General features: G+C 45.0%; 1 protein-coding gene and 1 long non-coding RNA gene across 2 annotated transcripts in view; one reads left to right on the top strand and one right to left on the bottom strand.

Moving 5' to 3' along the window:
- The window catches only part of LOC123370276, a 31154-nt gene extending 20581 nt beyond the window's left edge, over positions 1-10573 (top strand). The window contains exons 6-7 of the long non-coding RNA XR_006579348.1: positions 8452-8605; positions 10419-10573. This is a non-coding gene — a long non-coding RNA (uncharacterized LOC123370276). The remainder of the gene's footprint in view (positions 1-8451; positions 8606-10418) is intronic.
- Positions 1-17328, bottom strand: part of NPAS3 (neuronal PAS domain protein 3) — an 836061-nt gene that overhangs the window by 561598 nt on the left and 257135 nt on the right. The gene's annotated exons all lie outside the window — the stretch shown is intronic.

Raw genomic sequence — 17328 nt, forward strand, 5'->3', positions numbered from 1 at the left:
CATGCATTTCTTCCCATTTTAATTGTTAATGACTATTAATCCCAACTGTACTGACAGTCAAAGGTTAAAAAAAGGAATAAATTAGCATTATTGTCAATCATTACATACAGAAGAATAATTAACTCAGTATGTTTATTTATCTACTTTTGCTACTTGATTAAATGAATGATTGATGACAGGTTCCTTGTTTTCTTTTCTTCCTTTTTGTCAGTATAAATGATCAGTATGAAACTAAACGGAGGCATTAAAATGAAATAATTAGTAGCATAAAATACACAGCAACTTGTGTTGGGAAGCTTTCAACTTTCTTTTTGCTATATTGTAATCTAGTAAAATCCATTTATTTACCCAAAGTAGATCAATATTGTTGGCAGCCATAATTTATAATCATGCCATTCCCCTTTCTCTCGGTGACCTCCTAATACTATATATTAATATTCAAGGCTGTTTTATTTAAAAAGTAGATTTTAAAAAACTTCATACAATATCCTTGTATAGGGAAATTATCCGACTGGAGAGGACCTCTCTGGTTTTGTTTGGGTATCCCAGACCCAACAGTTTCCAAAGAAGCAAGACATCTATATGAGAAATGATGCTGTCATGCCACCTGGTGTGGCTCATGACTGAGTGCCTACCTCAGGGCAGACACCCCAAAGAGTGGAGTATTCTAAAATTAGATCTCACCAACGCAGTACCACATGTGAACTCGCAAAGTACAACAATACTTTTATAATGCAGCCACAAACAGTCCCCTTAGACACTCCAGTCTATCTTGTGACCCAGGCAGGCTGGACTATGTCATAAAGGGTCACACCAAAAATCATACATATTCCAGGTTATTCCCAGTCCCAAGAGATCAGTCACTCACCTAGATCGAGTTGCCTCCTAGATCTCACACCAAAGACAATGCTGGTAGACAATTCTAGAGTTAACTAACTAAAGGTTTGTTAGCTAAGAAGAAAAAACAAGATAGTTATTGAGAGGTTAAAGCAGGTAAAATATGTACAGGTGAGTCACAAGTGTATAATTCCAAATGGTAGCAGAGATGTAGTAATCTACCAGTTTTCCAAAAATCCCTCAGGGCTACCCTGAATAATTCTTGGGATCTGTCTCTTCTCATTCAGTTGTTCTGTCCTGTTAGAATCCAAAACAGTCCAGAGATGCAGGATCTTTCCCTAAATCTATATTTATAGCTTCTTCCCACAGAAAATAAACTGACGGGGTCACCACTCACGTGGGCTCTTTCTTTGATTGGTGGAGAGACAGAAGTGCATTTAGAGTCTTTACAGAAGAGTGAAAACAATGCATGTAACATCCCATTAGTTTTTATGAAGTTTAAACACCACATATATTCTTATTCATTTAACAATCATTTGAATCTATACTAATACACAAGTGAATTTGCCTGGGGCTTTGGCATGAGCTGGCAACTGGCCTTCCAGTGTCACTGATACAGAACAACCTTGATGGTAGGTTGCGGCTATGATTAACACAGCCCTACCACTAGCAGAGTGGATAGGACAGTTACCTGTTCCATAACTGGCATTCTTTGAGATGTGTTGCTCATGTCTATTCCACAGTAGGTGTGTGTGCTCGCCACGTGCATCGGTGCCGTAAGTTTTTTCCCTTAGCAGTACCCGTACTGGGGGAGCACCACAGTGACCCATGGAGTGGCGCCTGTATATCACGTTATAAGGGGGACCACGCGCTCCCCTGACCCTTAGTTCCTTCTTGCCGGACAACTAAGACAGAGGGAAAGGAGGGCGGGTGTGGAATAGATATGAGCAACACATCTCAAAGAATGCCAGTTACAGAACAGGTAATTGTCCTTTCTTCTTCAAGTGATTGCTCATGTGTTTTCCACAGTAGGTGATTTCAAGCTATACCTGTTGGAGGTGGGTAGGAGTTCACGATAGGCCGGGACGGAGTACTGCCCTGCCGAAGCCGGCGTCATCCCTAGACTAGGACATGATCGCATAATGTGAAGTAAACATATGAACTGAGGCCCAAGTGGCCGCTCTAGAAATGTCTAGGATAGGGACACGGGCTACGTAGGCAGCTGATGAGGCCTGAGCCCTAGTTGATTGTGCCCTGGTGATCGGTGGCAGGGAACCCCTGCCAGATCATAGCACGTGCATGTGCACAAGGTGATCCAGTGGGAAAGACACTGGGTGGAGATAGGTTGCCCCTTCACCCGCTCGGCTGAGGCAACAAAAAGTTGCGAGGATTTCCGGAACAGTTTAGTCTGTTCCAGATAAAAGGCCAGTGCCCTACGTACGTGTGGAGGCGGCGTTCCTCATTAGAGGAATGGGGCTTAGGACAGAGCACTGGAAGAAAGATGCTCTGTTCCATGTGGAAGGCGGAGACCACCTTCGGGAGGAAAGCCGGGTGTGGATGGAGCTGGACTTTATCCCTGTGGAAGACAGCATAGGGGGGTTCCAAGGTTAAGGCCCTAAGGTCTGAGACATGTCGGGCCAATGTGATTGCTACAAGGAAGGCCACCTTCCATGAGAGGTGAGACCAGAAAAACGTGGCCAGGGGTTCAAATGGAGGACCCGTGAGACAGGACAAAACCAGGTTCAGGTCCCATTGCGGCACAGGGGAATGAACAGTCAAGGCCCCTCGGGGAAGCGGGAGGTCATAGAGTGGGAGAAGACTGAGTGCCCTTGCACCAGCAGATGAAAGGCCAATATGTCCGCCAGGTGTACCCTGACCAAGGTGGGCACCAAACCTTGGGTCCTAAGGGACAGGAGGTAGTCCAGGATAAGCTGGAGAGGTGCGGAGGAAGGGGAGGCTCCCCACTCGGCTGGCTGCTTGGAGAACCTGGACCACTTTGCCATGTACATCCGGCACGTGGACGGCTTCCTGCTTTCCAGGAGGACCCACCTCATCTGCTCTGAACACCTGCCCTCCTCCTCATCTAGCCATGGAGCAACCACGCTGTCAGGTGGAGCGCAGCTATATTGGGATGGAGGAGGCAGCCCCCATCCTGGGAGAGGTGGTGCGGGCGAAGCGGCAACGCCTTCGGGGGGGCCGCCAAGAGGCGAAGGAGGGTCCCGTACTAGTGTTGGTGGGCCCACGCCGGGGCTATGAGAATGACTCTCGCCTTGTCTGCTTTTACCTTATGTAGGACTTGTCGATGAGGGGGAACGGTGGGAAAGCATAAAGGAGCTAGCCCAACCACTGCAGGAGGAACGCATCGGAGATCACACCCCTCTCCACTCCTCTCCTGGAGCAGAACCGGGGGCAACGCTGATTCTGGCGAGTTGCAAAGAGGTCGGAAGAGCCGGTGAGCGACCTCTGAGTGGAGCGACCACTCGTACTAGTGGGAGAAAACTCTGCTGAGGTGGTCTGCTTGCGTATTACGGATGCCCGGGCAGTGCACAGCCCTCAGGGTGATATTGTGGGCTATACAGAACTCCCATAGGCTCAGGGCTTCCCGGCAGAGGGCTAGGGAACGAGTCCTGCCTTGCCTGTTGATGTAGTACATGGCGGCGGTGTTGTCCGAGAGGACCCTGACCATCTGGCCACAAAGGTGCGTGTGGAAGGCCACGCACGCCAACCGTACAGCCCTGAGCTCTTTGACATTTATGTGAAGGGACAAGTCCTTGATCGACCATGTCCCTTGGGTTTGCAGGTTCCCTGTGTGGGCTTCCCAACCCAGGTCCGACGCGTCAGTCACCAGGTCTGTAGATGGGTTGGCATCCCGAAAGGGAACCCCTTGCAGCATATTGCTTGGGTAAGACCACCAGGACCGTCTCTACAATTTTCGCCACCCCAAGCAGCGCACCGAATTGCCGCTGTGGACGGCGAGGGTAGTCCGTGTGCCCTTAGGGCAGCAGGTGTGTTTCCACGGTGGCGGCAATTCAGTGGCAGCTTCTATGTTTAGCTGAAGCCGCCGCGGACAGCTAAATATAGAAGCTGCTGCCGAATTGCTGCCACCGCGGAAACGCACGTGCCATCCTAAGGGCACACAGACTGCCCCCGCCATTCGCAGCGGCAATTCAGCACGCTGCTGGGGGCAAAACAACAGGGACTGCCGCCCCTTGAAGACTGCCGCCTCAAGCACCAGCTTGGAATGCTGGTGTCTGAAGCCGGCCCTGAAGAACACCACTGGAGGGAAGCCAGTATCGGGGATGGAACTGTGAGAACCTTGTCTAGCCCGTCCCAGGCCTGGGAGAATTGGGAGGCTAGCCAGAGCTGGAGGGGCCTCATTCAGAGTCTGGCATGGCGGATCACGTACGTACATGCTGCCATGTGCCCCAGAATACAAAGGCACGCCCTCGCCATTGTCACCAGGAAAGCTGTAACTGAGGCAATGAGAACTCTTAGGGCCTCCAACCTGTCCAGCAGGAGAGAGGTTGCGGCTGTCAAGGAGTCCAGCAGCACCCCAATGAACTCTATGCGCTGAACTGGAACTAAGGTTGATTTGGTCTCGTTCACCACTAGGCCGAGACCGGCGCATGCCGACAGGAGCAGCTCCACGTGGGTCTCTACCTCGGAATGAGAGTTGCCCTTGAGAAGTCAATCGTCCAGGTATGGGAAGATCTGTACCCCTCCCGCCTGAGGTAGGCCACTACCACAGCCATACACTTCATGAAAATCCTGGGTGCCGTGGATAGTCCAAATGGGAGGATCGCAAACTGGTACTGGTCTATCCCCACTAGGAAGCGGAGGAAGCGCCTGTGCCCCTCGAAAATATGGATGTGAAAATACACATCCTGAAGGTCCAGGGCCACACACCAGTCCCCCGGGTCCAGGGAGAGGATAACAGAGGCCAGGGATATCATGCAGAACTTGGAGTGGGCCAGAAAACGGTTTAGGCCCCACAGGTCCAGGATGGGCCTGAGGCCCCCTTTGGCCTTCAGGATCAGGAAGTACCAGGAGTAGATCCCTTTGCCCTGGAATTCTACTGGTACTCCTTCCACCGCCCCCAGGTGTAATAGACGGTCCACCTCCTGCCCTAGGAGGTGGGCATGCTGTGGGTCCCCCTGGCCTACAGTGGTTTGGTGGAGGTGAGGTGAACTGCAACATGTAGCCTTGGAAATGGTGCTGAGGACCCACTGGTCTGATGTTATACGGGACCACGCCATGCAGAAGGCAGACAATCAGTTGCAGAACACAAACTTTATTAATTGGGGAGTCTCCTTGGCAACTGGCTCAGTGCCTCCCTGCAAATAGTCAAAACCGCCTCTTTCCCTGCCTCTTGCCCCTAGAGGGCCCAGGCTGCAGGGCAGAGCGGGATTGCTGCTGAGACCGGCGTTTTTGGTCTCTCGGTCTCTTATACAAGGGCTCGTATCTGGTCCTTGCAGGTTGAGCCAACGGTTGTGGTTTGGCCTTGTCCTTAGCTGGAGGGATGTAAAGGCCCACGGTCTGCAGGGTGGTGCGAGAATCTTTCATCCCATGCAGTCTGACATCTGTCTGGTCCGTGAAGAGCGCTTTTCCATCGAACGGGAGGTCTTGCATAAGGGATTGGGCCTCTATTGACAGTCCTGACAGGAGGAGCCACGACGCCCTGAGCATGGAAATCACAGAAGTCATTGAGGTGCCGAGTGGGAATAGAGGTACTCATGGTCCTTGGCCGGCACAAAGTACTTCCTTTCAGCCTTCTTGGAGATTGGGGCCAAGGAGGCGGGAGTTTGCCAGAGGGTGTTGGAAATGTTGGCTACACCCTGGTGCAGGGGCAGAGCCATGCGGACCGGTGCCGAGGGAGACAACACGTTAAAGAGGGAGTCGGACAGGCCTTACATTTCCTCAGCCTGCACCTGGAGGCTGGATGCCACCCACTTTAGCAGGTCTTGGTGTGCCTTAAAATCCTCCTGTGGGATTGAGGGCGGAGACGCCATTATGGTGTTGTCCGGTGCTGGGGAGAGAGCCGGCAGGGAGCCCTGGGCCTCAGTCAGTACCTGGGGGTCGAGCCCCAGAACAGAGTCTGGGCACGGAACCGCTGACTCGTGGCCTGCCAATTTGTCTCTGAGGTGGCTGGACAAGGCTGATGGAGCTTGAGATGCTCCGGTAAGCGAGCGTGCCTCCATCTGGGCAGGCATCAGTGGCCATGGTGCCCATTAGTACTAGTGTTCTTGCCACGGGGCCCCTTGCCACTGTCCCGGCTGAGCAGTGCAGACTGAGGATGGGTGGCTGGGTGCTGAGGCCGAGGTCACTGTTGAGCGCACAGTCTCACAGGAACGATATGAGCGACGGTGCCTCCCTCGGGACCTGGACCTCGATGTCAAGGAATGGTACCCATCTGAAGTGCTGCTTTGGTACTCATGATGGCGGCAGGAGCTCCGGTGCCCCAGTGCCAAGGCATCGCGAGCGCGACGTCCAGTTGAGCAGGAACTGGAACTAGAGTGACGACGTATATCCTGTTGAGACTGGCTGCGGTAGTCGTGCCACAAAGGGAAGCGTTCCCAGCGACTCCCCCGATGTCTGCACTCGCTTGCAGGAAGCGTAGAGGGCCCCCGAGACTCCCGTCCAGGCGGCAACCCACATGGTCTGGTTGGTGTCGAGGGAGGGCGTGAACTGCAGGACAACCAGTCACTGCACGCCGAACAGTGCAGGGAGCGGTCCTCGGAGCGGGAACTGCGTCCCGCAGGAGAGGTATGATGGGCACCCAATGGAGGATTGCTGCGAAACTGGGGCCCCGTCGCTGGCTGCGCGCCTGGAACCAGCAGACTCAATGTCGTTTGCAGCCTGCATTGCCTCCGGTGTTGACGGCATCCGTACCGGTGGAGATGTGCGCGCAGATGGCACTGGGCTGCTCTGCTCAACCCGAGTCGGAGGCCTTCAGCCCAGGGAGGACTGAGGGCTACCCAATGCGGGACCAGCCTCCCCTCTTTCCCTGTCTCGGCGCCGCTACGAGGTAGGGCCCTTCCCCTGTTTCTTGGAGGGGGAGCGGTGCCGGCTGGTGGAGGGGGCTTTGGTACACACTGACAATGCAGTGCTGAGTGCCGAGTTCACCCGGCATGCCGGAGTTGGGGTCAACGCCACTTCCATCAGGAGAGTGTGAAGTCTAATGTCTCTCTCCTTCTTGGCCCATGGCTTGAATGACCTGCAGATCTTACAACATTCTCTAATGTGAGTCTCACCCAAGCAGCAGAGACACTCAGCATACGGGTCACTCTTTGGCATGTAATGGTGACAGGAGTCGCACGACTTGAAGCCTGGGGCACGGGGCATGCCCCGAGCCCACTCTGACAACTGAACTAATAATTCCAGGAATGGTACCACTAAGGTCGAGAAGAAAGGCTGCAGCAGAACTAGAGCACAAGTTCCGACTACCTTCACTGGCGGCAAGAAGGAACTGAGGGTGGGGGGAGTGCGCAGTCCCCCTTATCGCGCGATATACAGGTGCCACTCCAGGGGTCGCCACGGTGCTCCCCCAGCACGGGTACTGCTAAGGGAAAAATCGTTTGGCACTGGTGCACATGGCGAGCACACACGCCTAATGTGGAATACACATGAGCAATCACTTGAAGAAGAACAGAGAGAGATCACTTTGAATCTCAGGTTTTATTAACTGGTTCATACACTTCAGATCCAACCAAAACAAGATCTAATGACCTGCTGTCTCTTTCTGTAGGGCAGAAAAGAATTAGAGTTAACCCTAAAATCTCTGTTTGTCTTGGGCCCACGATCCCAATCCTCAGAGAAAAACAAGATGTGCAGTAATGGGCCCATGATCCCAATCCTCAGAGGTAAGGCCAAGAGGTGCAGTAAAAAGCTTCACCTGACCTGGGAACAGATCACTGTATGGAAAATGAAAGGAAAAGAAACAAAGAAATTGAGAAGATATCCTGAGTAAACAAGTGGGAAGGACCCAGGAGATTGGGGAGATGGCTTTCCATATGGATGAAAAACATAGCGTGAGATCTTACTCCAAAAGCAAGTCCACAAAGGGAAAGGGTTGAAAGGCTGAAACCTTTCCACTTGCTTAAGGAATGAAGTAAAATTTACTTTTAGGAATACAAACAAAAGAAAGTTATCACCCTCTTAAGTGTGAAGAAGTGACTTTTTCCTGAAGAACAAGGCTTAGGCCTCTTGGCTGTTGCTCAACAAGTAAAAGCTGGTTGTGTTCAGATTTTCTCCTCCAAAACCTGGTTGGATTTAGCAGCACTGATTCACTCAAGTATTTCATAGGCCAAGGAAAACCTTGGGGGGGATGAAGATTGATTATTAAGGTCCCTTATCTATGATTTCTCAAACTCTGTCTCTAGTAGATCCTCTCCCACAGTGGGTGAGCGTCTCTCCCCTATTAGCAAGCTGAGCATCTAGTTTTGCCTGCACCACTCCAGACATTGTTTCTACCACTGCCTCACTCCACTGATGTAGTGAGGGTGCCGCTCAGTGAGAACCAAAAAACCCTCCTTAAGATACCCACAGGAAATCACTAATATGAGGGCTCAAATTACCTTTTTTTTTTCCCCCTTGCTTTTGACTTATCTGGTCTAGAGACAAAATCGCAGCCAGTCAAAGCTATTGAAATTGCTTACCTGTGTGCTGCTCTGCATGAGGCAGGAATCAAATTGGAGAAACAGGAGAAGGAGCCCTAAAGATCAAGATAAGCCTAGATAGACATTGGTTGTCATCCTGCTTGTCTATACAAGTAAGTGTTATTTTATTATGGAATTTTGTAAATAAGCCAACATGTTGCCATTTATGATTTACATAGCACTATAGGCATGCTTAATGTTTTACAGAAACAGATAAAGAGTTTACAATTTAAGGGTACAAATCTGCAAATGTAAACTACCTGGCACAGTGTTTGCTACCATGCTCATGCCAATTAAAGTAAAGTTGTTTTTCCTTAAATAATACACAGATAACAGTGTAACCCTCAAGATGCATATGTTACTCGACTGCATTATCTTTTACCTTTGTCCAACCCTTGTCAGCAGAAGGAATCTAGAACAATTAATATGGAGGAAATTATTCTTACTCCCAACAACAATTTAATTCAGAAAAAAGACCCTCTAATGTCCCTGGGATGAATAAGTATAAGCAAGGAAATACTGAGTAACTGTAAACAGCATTAAGGAGAACATTATAAGTACACCTCTACACCGATATAACGTGACCCGATATAACACGAATTTGGATATAAAATGGTAAAGCAGCGCTCCGGGGGAGCGGGGCTGCGCATGCCGGCAGATCAAAGCAAGTTCGATATATCGTGGTTTCACTTATAAGGTGGTAAGATTTTTTGGCTCCTGAGGACAGCCTTATATCGGGGTAGAGGTGTATATTGTTTTCAATTGTAGTGGCCACATAGGCACATGAATTGGGGGGGGGGCTGCAGCACCCCCAAGTTTTATGCACGGCTGCTGGCCCTGCGCCACGCTCCCCAGTTGCTGACTCGGAGCAAAAACCCAGGGGTGCTTCCCACGCCTATGCCTGGCCTGGCACTGTGCCTGCACTCTGCTCCCCAACCCCTCACTTCACCTGGGGCTCAGCTCCTGGCTGTTGGCCCCACTTCCCAGTCGCTGGCCCTGTACTTGGAGCCCTGCACCAGGCCTCTGATTTTGGCCCCACACTTGGGGTCCTAGCTGCAGGCCGCTTCCAGGGGCTCTGCTCCTGGCCCCACGCCCACCCGCAGCTGTGGCCTCAGCCCCCTTACTCCTGTCTGGGTGCCCTCTTCCCAAAGACACAGCCCTCCTCTCAGCCGGGGGGCAGGGGGATCTGGCTTTCAGCACCCCCACTACTAAAAATGTTCCAGTGCCACTGAGTGCCCATTCTTCAAAAAGAAATGCAGAAAAACTGGAAAGGTTTCAGAAAAGAACTACAAGAATAATTAGAGTTCTGGAAATTATTCCTTACAGTGAGAGATTAAGAAGAAGCTCAATTTATTTACTTTATTGAAGAGAAGGTTAAGAGGATCATGATACCTATACGGGGAAGAGATTTCTGACAGTAGACAGCTCCTTAATCTAGCAGAAAAAAAAGGCATAACAAGATACAATGTTTGGAAGCTGAAGTTTAACAAATTCTGACTACAAATATGGCACTTTTTTTCCCCACAGAGAGGGTAATTAACCACCGGAACAACTTGCCTAGGGACTTAGTTGATTCTCCACCACTTAAGTTCCTTAAATCAAGACTAGATCTATTTCTAAAAGATAAGCTATAGCTAAAACTGAAGTTATGGGCTTGAGGTAGCAATTACTGGTTGAGGTTTTATGGCCTGTGTTATGCAGCAGGTCAGACTAGATGGTCAGAATGGTCCCTTTTGGCTTTAAAAACCTATGAATCTATAAATGTGGCATAATAAATGATACAACTTGGTCCGTGTATTTACTAAATTGACTATATGAGAAACAGATTGCAACAGCAAGACTTTGCCACTGCTCCTTTCAGTTCCTTTTTGCTGAATATACCCAGAGACTTAAGTAAAATTTACCAAAGAAAACTTCACTTTGAAGTCCTCAGAACACCACAATGTGGCAACAGAACAAGAAGAGCAAAAAAGACAGAGAAAGAGGCATAAAAGCCAATGAACAGGATGGGAAGAATAAACAAAAAGACTCAACTAAGGAGTAAAAAACAGAGAAGGAACCAGGTAATACAGAAGAGACAAATAAAGGGGAAGGATTAAAAAGGAGACAGGATGGATAAACATTAAATAACCAAGTGAACAGGACACTGCTCTAGCCTATAGAAAAACAACTAAAACCAGCATTTTTTTCATCTACAGAAAAGGACAGTTAAATGTATTTAAAATTTGTCAACAAAAAGAAGGGAGATGCCTTCTTAGAGTGGCTGGCCCTTGGACTTGAAATGACATTTGGACCTCATCACACAATACATCTGGTCTTATTTCCTTGACTTTTTGTTGGTTTATTTAGACAGTGTAATGTCTATTGACACTGCATTTTTGCAATGATACTTAAAAGACTGGCCTTGGCCTATAAAACCTTTAATAACGAGTAGACAGATTTTAATTTTTTTTCGATATATCTATTCAAGCTAATATAACAGGGAGATTTATTATTAAATGGATTTATCAATATTTCCTTCACTTGATAACCTCATTATCTATTCAGAGTGTTGATATGAATTGTTGTTTGCAGCGTAGTTGCAGCCAGGTTAGTCCCAGGACATTGGAGAGACAAGGTGGGTGAGGTAATATCTTTTATTGGACCAGCTTCTGTTGGTGAAAGAGACAGATTTTCGAGCTACACAGAGCTCTTCTTCAGGTTCACCTCACCCACCTTGTCTCTCTGCTAACCCAAATGGCATTCCAAAAAATCTGATCTCTTCATATAAGAAACACATTAAATTTTATATTGAAATGCTGACTAAATGCAGTAGTCCTGTTAAGGTAGTCTTCTTGCTAAGCACAGGACTTGGAGTCATGGGATTAGGGTGCTATTCCCAGTTCTCCCATGGATCTGTTGTGTCTGTTGGGTGTGTCACTCTCAACCAATTTTTTAATTTAGCCCAGCACCTAGCAGCTGCCATTGGGACACTTATCAGATTACTAAAAAAGTTAAGCATTCGAATTGCTGAACACTTTTGAAAATGTAGGCACTGATTTTTGTTGCCTGAATAGGAGTAGCAATCTTCTGAAATTTGGCCCCAATTGTGGTCTTTGGAAAATCTGGCCCTAAACCTATACATGCCTTAGTTACTCCATTAGAAATGTCAGCATAGTTCGGCTTCATCAACAGGATGACCAACAGATGGCATTCATAGCAATTCACATTTGAAAGACAACAGATAACGAAGAAAGAACAGGAGTACTTGTGGCACCTTAGAGACTAACAAATTTATTTCAGCATAAGCTTTCGTGGGCTACAGCTCACTTCTTCGGATGCATAGAATGGAACACACAGACAGGAGATATTTATACATACAGAGAACACGAAAAGGTGGAAGTATGCATACCAACTGGAAGAGTCCAATAACGAAGAGTTGTTCTGAGACTCCTAGGAATTTTATATTTATTCTTAAAACCAGCATTTCATAATTTTTGCTAATCCTGTAAGTGTGTGTAATGGCTTCCTATAAAGTTTTATAAAGATTGCTTCCTGAAGTTTTATAAAGATTGCTAGAAGTCTTCTATTTTCACCTTTTAATAGATGGGAATTGCCAGTATTCATAAAAAATTAACAATAATATATACTCATGATCCTTCTAATGATGATGAATACCGCCTTTAGTATTTTCCCAGATGATGAAATGTGGCATGCAATTTTGCACATTCATGAGACACCAACCCATAGGGACCAAAAGCCATAGTTTTCATTAGATACAAATGGAACCAGAAGTGACAAGTTGTCTATGCTTCTGTAGAAACATTCAACTAACAGTAAGAGTGAATCATACAGGCAGACATGCTCATCCATCAAAAATAAGACAAGGGCTTTCTAATATATAATCCCGAGTATGAGTAAGACTATGGCACAACTAGGGTTAAGTAATTTATGAATGATTTGTCTCTTTTTCCTTACCCAGAAAGAGAAATGATGGTAATCTGAGTTTTATACGGATCTTGGTAAATCTAAATTATAAAGTCATTTATGAGAGGTGTTCTTTAATTACACAAAGCTAATGACAACAGTCTTTGCTGATCTCTGTAATGTCCTGGGAAGGACTTAAATACAGAATGACAATACAATGAATCCATAGTTATTTTTTTACTTTATCCCAGATTAAAATGGGAGACCACAAGAGCACAGGAATTTGGTGGAAACTCAGTTTCCTTCCTCCAGCTTCACAGTGAAATATTAGCAGAAATTAAGCTATGTTGATATTGTGGTCAAACCGTGGTTGTATTTACATATTGTATGTGTTTAGATAGATAGATACACATTCCAATATACATATGTTGGTCTTTGAAATATCTTGGTTTAACTTGACTACCGTACTCTTTCCTTTTGATCATAGGCATCCAATATAATAATTAGACAAGAATGAGAATTACTAATAAATCCATGTGTTTCAGACTTCATTGCCAGGGTTAGACTAGTACTTGTTCCAAATATCTAGATAGCCACTTCTGATTATTATAATAATATTACAGTTTCAATCATAGAATACAGGAAATATAAAGTCAGGTTTACATTTTTCACATAAAAATGCTTATCTGCTTTAAACGCATGCTTAAATCTCATTGACTTTAATGGAACTTAAGCACGTACTTAAATGCATTGCTGAATTGGGACCAGGATACGAGAATGTCAAACACAATCACCTGGTCCCAGAACTCTTAGGCCTTGTCTACACTGCTGCTTTACAGCGTTGCAACTTTCTCGCTCAGGGGTATGAAAATACACAACCCTGAGCGCTGCAAGTTTCAGCGCTGTAAGCAGTGTAGACAGTGCACCAGCGCTGGGAGCCGCGCCTCCAGTGCTGGTAGTTATTCCCCTCATGGAGATATTTTTTTTTACAGCGCTTGGGGCGCTCTCTCCAAGTGCTGGTGCCACAACTACACAGCCATGTTAAAGCTCTGCTGCGGCAGTGCATTAACATTGCTAGTGAAGACGTGCCCTTACTCACATAAGTCATCCCAGTGACGTAAACAGGGCTTATTACATGAATGTTGCAGGAATCAGCTTTTATTGAGCATCTGTCCAAACACTTCATCATAAGAGTGGTAGTATTAGAAGAAGCTTTTGCCCTGCTTAGAAAGGGTGAGAATGAATGAAATGAGCAAAGGTTAAAGTTAGTCTTTTCCCCAAATATGGCAGCTTACAGATACCAATAATCTTTTTTTTCACTTTATATGTGAAAACAATGCAACAGCGATTTACTTTTGTCCCATTTTAGGTTAGTAAAAAGCAAAAATGCAGAACAAGCATCTTTGGGACACAGGAGTTTTTGAACCCCTTAATTGATAAATCCCTTCCTGTCCATTATTTTAAAATATTACATAGAACAGGCAACAAATACATAATTTAAGATGTTAATATTTTAAAAAGAAAAAAGTTCACATAATCTGGAAAAACTAATAATAAATCATGTGAAAACATTTTATTAAAAGGATTAGGAAAAAGAGAAAGGGCTCAGAATGTGCCACTGACATTTAAGCAGAACTTCTTTTTGGAATCAGTAGGGAGTTCTCCTTCAACATGATACAACATGATATAACCCCAAAAAATTGACTTAAATTTAATCTGAACATTCCTTCTGACTTATTTACGCATCTTCTCCAAGGTTGGAGCCTATGCAGTTGTCAATACCTACTCAGCCACTATTGCATCTTTGTCAATGTTCTCAACTATGGATCGCAGGTACAGGTATCTATCTCCTCTCCGTTGAAATTGTGACAGTAGATATTTATCTCATGAGTGAAAACTGAAAATGAGATAGGATTGGATGAGCTGAAATTATTAAAATATTGGTTCAGATGTTGAAGGAGCTGAAGCTAAGATTCAGGAGCAGCTCTTATTTTATTTAAGTGTAGTTATTTCCTTCTTTCTACTCTTCTTTTTAATTTTTAAAATTCTTCACCACTTGGTTTTTACCATCAAGGTTGCATTGAGAATTTAGGGGTTCCAGCTATGACATATAGAAAAAAACACTGGCACTCAAAAAGGAAGATGGAGTAAAGGTTAAGGATTGAATAACAGAAGAAGAAACTATGCATAGCTTGTGTGATAGTGAGAGGCCAAAATACAAATCCACGGGTAAACAAAATAAATTGCAGTAAAGTACTTTAGAAAGACCAGGAAGAAGTAAAAGTTGTGATTGGTTGGCCATATCACAATAAGAGAAGAAGGAAGATGAATTGTAGCTGCAATAGAACAGAGATGAGCACAGTAAGGGCTGGCAGTGATAAAGACGATCTACATACACAGTCACATTTTCTATTTCCTTATTCTTGTATATAAGGGCCGTTTGGCTGCTCTGATTAAATGTATCTCTTTAGTTGTAAGATGATGGTTTAGTAACGTTTAACCCTTAAAATACTGACACTGGATTGACTATATGTTTGCAATAACATTAATATGTTATCAGCTGCAGTAGACGTTTTCTGTCTCGGCACAAGTGATGGATAGAGTTAGTGAATCAAATAAAGGAGGACGTGTAAATTTAGCATCATTTTTAACTAGGAGGGGACTGGAAGTATTAGGAAAGTGATAATGTTAGCGAGATCCTTCATCTCCTGGGTCAGTGTTACACACACAGGACGGATCAAAAATCAATACCAACTACTGACTGCTCAGCAGCTTATGGAAAATGTGTTTGTGATTTTAGCTCATTTCCTCGTTAACATATATCCACAGCACCAAAATCATCATAACTGACACCCCCATTGTCAGTCTCAGCATGGCGCCCAAAGACCGAAAGGACATGGAAACAGAACTACCTTCTCACATATTTATCCCATTACAGAAATAATGGTATGTTCCTATGTTGCTGTCAGTTTGGGTTGCCTCAGATTAAAGATGCACAGCAGAAATAGAAAAGGGCATGAAAGTCTGGAAATGAAAAGAGGGAATATGATTAAGTTATATAATATAAATGGTATAGAGAAGGGTAACTCCCACAATGTAAGAAAAAGAGGAAGCCTTAAATTAAGAGGAAAAAAGTAAAATGGATAAATTGGATTTTAAAAAAAAGTTGTCTATGAAACTCATTATCACTGGCTATTGATACAAATAATTTGGACAACATTGTATCATAATAGGGGCATTGTGAGACCATACGAACCAAGATAGAGCAATGGGAGACATTCTTCTCCCAGACATACAGAGGTAGCATGACCACCAATACACCCTCTTGCAGGTTGCAGCTTACTTCCAGCAGCTGACCAATGTGTAGGGGTAGAAGAGTCATCGCCTTGTCCATACCTCTCTGTACTCACAAGAGAGCAAGGAGATAGCAGTACCTGCTCTCCCTAATGCGCAATTCTGCCTGGAAAGCTCCTTCAGCTCCCTTTCCCCTGATCCTTGTCCACTTTCTTCACCCATATAAAGGCCAGGAATAATCTTGTCACTGAAAAGTGACTCAAGAGGTCTGTTTGGGGCTGAAACACTTAGATGATAACATTTGAGTTTGTTCCAAACTGCCAAATATTCTTAACTCAAGATCACAGATCAGTAAAATTATCCTGTTTCAGACTGAGGAATGCCAAAAGGAGGTGTAATCAAGCTAAAGTGGCATTCTTCATGCATCATGCCACTGATTCAGTTACCATCATTTGCAAACAGTTTAACTGAAGGCCATTTCACACCTTAGCTGGAATTATTCATTCACCTTGCTAATGGTAATAGGTAGGTTGCTTCTGTTTGTAAAAATATATATCAAAATGTAAATATTCCAGTTCAAAAACCTATAACCAATTCGTCACCATTTGAGATCCTGGATAACCCCATAATTAATTCTGTTTCATAAAAAGACAGATATGTCACAAACTTGTGCTACATATTCCAGTTCCTATATGTCATGCTATTCGAAAAAAAATTGTATGCATGGCCTTATGAATGCACTTGAATCTCCAAAGATAAAAAGCAACACCTAGCATGAACAAAGTCCGATTTCTATCTAATGAATAATTTGATGTCATCTTGGGAACTGGCCAGTGCTAAGGATAACAAAAATGGGCATGTATTATATGTTGTGAATAGCGTGTGCAAGTGAAAAGAACAAAAGTGTGGGTTTTTTTTCAAAAGTATCAGAAAGGTTTTCCATATTCTGGCAAGTGACAGGCATGCTGGTCAAGTGGAAGAGTTAACATTCATAATTTATTTGGCTGTGAAATACTAGAAGAATAGCACTGATGTGGCAGAAAGTTTGTCAACCCCCCCCCCCCACACACACACACACATTTTACATACCACAAAACGTTGCATTCCTTGATGCATGTTTTTGAAAAGATTCTCAGTGACAACAAATATAACTTCTTGGAGAGTTGCACACACAAGTTCATGGTCTTTCATATATTTGTGATACTGTTGGTTACATTTGGGGGAAACATCCAGAATCTTGGAGTAATTTCTCAGACAACCCATTGGGTATTTTGTCTTTCAGTGGAAATATAAATGGGATTCATAAAATGCTATCCCAAGACAGCAAGATGATGCTTACAATTTTAGGTCACAAAAACATTACCGTATGTAGCCTGTTGTGTCTTTGGCAGCCAGAATGCACAAAATAATTTAAGTATTGTCCCAGATAAGGTCCCAGTTATTGGTTAAACACTGACCACATGTTATGGAAAAACAGATGTGTAACCCCTTCTAAAGACAGATCAAAACTATAAGAATATATGTTTGTGATACAGAGACATTTGCTAGAAGTTGTTCTGTTTTACTCATGAACAGACACCCACTGAATATTAGGGTTTAAGTAAAGACAATATTATTTTGCCCTAAAACTATATGG

Source organism: Mauremys mutica, chromosome 4 (genome assembly GCF_020497125.1).
Source record: "Mauremys mutica isolate MM-2020 ecotype Southern chromosome 4, ASM2049712v1, whole genome shotgun sequence".
In the NCBI taxonomy this organism is placed as follows: Eukaryota; Metazoa; Chordata; order Testudines; family Geoemydidae; genus Mauremys; species Mauremys mutica.